Source organism: Mytilus trossulus, chromosome 7 (genome assembly GCF_036588685.1).
Source record: "Mytilus trossulus isolate FHL-02 chromosome 7, PNRI_Mtr1.1.1.hap1, whole genome shotgun sequence".
Lineage (NCBI taxonomy): Eukaryota > Metazoa > Mollusca > Bivalvia > Mytilida > Mytilidae > Mytilus > Mytilus trossulus.
The window spans coordinates 69,326,753-69,330,167 of record NC_086379.1 but is presented as its reverse complement, the minus strand read 5'-3'; positions in this window follow the sequence as shown (position 1 = coordinate 69,330,167).

Sequence of the window (3,415 nt, the reverse complement as noted above, 5' to 3'; positions counted from 1 at the left end):
TTATCCGTTTTGTCATAGTATTATTCAAAAAGAAGGACGAAAGATATCAGAGGGTCATTCAAACTCAAAGATCGAAAAAAAACTGACAACGCCATGGCTAAAAAAGAAAAAGAAAAACAGACAAATAATAAAACACAAGCCACAACAAAGAAATCTTAAGACTGAGCAACAAAAACCCACCAAAAATCGGGGTGATCTCAGGTTTTCTGGAAAGGTAAAAAGTAATATCACAAAAAATACTGAACTTAGAGGAAAATCATTTCGGAAAGTTCATAATCACATGGCAAATTCAAATACGAATGGACAAGAACTGTCATATTCCTGACTTGGTACAGGCATTTTCAAATGTAGAAAATGGTGGATTAAACCTGGTTCTTTAGTGCTAACTCTCTCACTTTAATCACAGTCTCATCAAATTCCGTTATATTTCCATTGATGCAATAAATAAACAGACACAATAAATGAAAGTCAAAATATGGGTACATCAGTCATCATCGTATAACAATTTTAAAAGGAACAATTTAAAAGAACACAAAAACATCTACTATCTACGAACACATTGATTGATTTGAGTGTCTGACGTCAGAATTTTTTTTATACGTCACATTTTAAAATTTACATAGGCAATGTTAGCATACAGGGTTAAAAAATCAAAAGTATGTAAGAAAAAATTCAGAAATAGACCGAGATTTAAACTAGTCCAAAAGTGTTATATAGAATTTATAACAATCCAAAAATAGTTAATTCCACTACGCGATTGAATGATTATGGAAGTGCATAAAGTACACCCCTTGTAAAGTTATTTTGTTGCAAATAAGTCGGGATTATTAGTTATCTTGTGTGTAACAAGATGGAATAAACATGCTTTTTTGACGATGAGGTAAAACCACGCGACTATTTGGAAAAACATAGGTCTATTTTTAAATCGATTTCCATATTATTATGTTTAATGTTCTTCGGATGTTTGAGCTATCCATTTAGTTCAAGTTCAAAATAATCAAAGGTCGAGTTGTTGTTCACAGTTATTTAGTATGAAGAAGGGCAGGTAAACGGCAAACAAAATCAGGAAAAAATACTAAAAAAATAAAAGCATTTGACTTATATATAGGAGGGATATCCCCACACCACTTGGTAATTTTCCTGAGTTCTCCAATTGAATCAAAATTAAAATAAATTCGTGAAGGATTTCACGGTACGCTCTGTCAAGCCTGAAATTGTTGCTGTCAGTGTAAAAGTGTAAGGCTGACTATAAAAATAACATTGTTTTCTGTAACATACAAAATTTAAAAGATAGTTTTTCTGTAAATGCTTTATCTTGATCTAGAAGATTAACTAATGTAGAAGTTCTATAACAATTCATGGAAGTTTGCAATTTTATCAGGACAAAACAGTTTAATACGGTTATATTTACTGCCAAAAAAAAATCAAAAACAAATAAAAATAAGAAGATGTGGTATGATTGCCAATAAGACAACTCTCCATAAAATCAAGTAGAAGTTAACAACTATATGTCACTGTTTGGTCTTAAACAATGAGCAAAACCCTTACCGCATAATAAGCTACGAAAGGTCCCGAAATGACAAATGCAAAAAAATCAAACGAGAAACCTAACGATCTAAATGACGAAGTCTCCGACGCCACTATTAAATAAAGTTAGGAGAATTGGTGTTATAGCCAATTAGACAACTATCCACCAGAGTTTAAATGCAGTGGATGTAAGCATTTATAATTGGCAGCCGTCCGGCCTTCAACAAATCGTAAAGGATGCTAGAAAATGCCACCATATGGAAATTTGAAACAATTCAAACAAGAAATGAAATGGCTTATTCATAACAAAACAATTTACGAAAACATAAATATAAAAAACACATGAACCAGCGACAATTATCGAACACGTTTGTGTGCGCTCAACTCTAACCTGGGACAGCTATGTAACAGCACTACAAAAACTATAAAAATCAGTTGAAGTTGTCTTCACTCAATAGACCGGTATTACTAGGCAATGTAAATTCATCAAAACCGGTGAGTAATGTCGGGTGCTCACGAAGAGTGAACAGATCCAGCTCAATGTGAGTCACCAGTCGTGTTATTCGTGAAAGAACAACTTGAAAAAAAGTTAAATCACAAAAATCCGAAGAAAATTCAACACGGAAAGCCCCTAATCAAATGGCAAAATCAAAAGCTCAAACGCATCACACGAATGGACAACGACTGTCATATTCTCAACTTGATACAGGCATTTTCTTATGTAGAAAATGGTGGATTAAACCTTATTGTATAGCTGATCTCACTTGTATGACAGTCGCATACAATTCCACAACGATGTGTGAACAAAACAAACAGACATTATAGATATTGTGTTAATATCTTAATAACTTTAAAAACAAACAAAATGTAAACAAACATTTACCATGACACAATAACACAATGGCAGGATGTATAAGTACAGATCCACGTCATATGTAACAAAGAAACACAAAAAGAAATATAGACAAAGCATATTAGCAAAAATGAAAGATAACAATACGATATTATACTAGAATAATAACACAGTAACGGGATGTACGTTTACAGAGGCACGTCATATGTTACAAAGAAACACAAAAGTGTATATAGACAAAGCGTACAAGCAAATATTTAAGACAAGAATACAAAAAGTATTATAGAACAATGAGACAATGATGGGATGTATAAGTACAGAGGCAAGTCAAACGGATATCACTAAAACAGACTAAACAGTGAAAGTAATATTCATAAAGACAAAAAACACTTACTAAAACACTTTATTAAGATGATAAAAAAACGTTAGCACCAGAATCTATACTGCAAGACCTTCGTTTATTATTTGTGAAGTTGATACGGAATATTTATCATCAAGGTCTTGGAACCTTCCGATGAACTTTTTTTTAGAAAACGGACGAGACGTTCTTTTACGTACCCCTGGCTCATCAACTTTCTGTCCTGATACTGGTGATTTGGTTTAAAATCACCAGACCCAGTGATTTGGTCTAATGCGGTAGCTCACCTTCGATGAAAAAATGAGGGGGTTGTGATTACGATCATTGGAAGATGTCTTGTCCATCGTTTCCCCTTATCTTTAGTGTCAGATGTTTAAAAGTGTCTCGTTTGTTGACAATACAGAACTAGTCATTTGAATTGTGTCGAGCCTGTGACATTAATGTCTCGGAAATTAGACACAGGAAACATATATTATGTCGTTGATTGTTGCTGCAGCGTCTTCTTCGTTTAGATCGTTAGGCTGTCGTTTTTGTTTTTGTTTTTATTACATTTGTCATTTCGGATCTTCCATGGCTAACTATACGATAAAGGCTTTTTTTCTCATTGAGGAAGATCATAAAGCGATATATAGTTGTCAACTTTCACGTGACTTGTTACGGAATTAAACTGTTTTGAC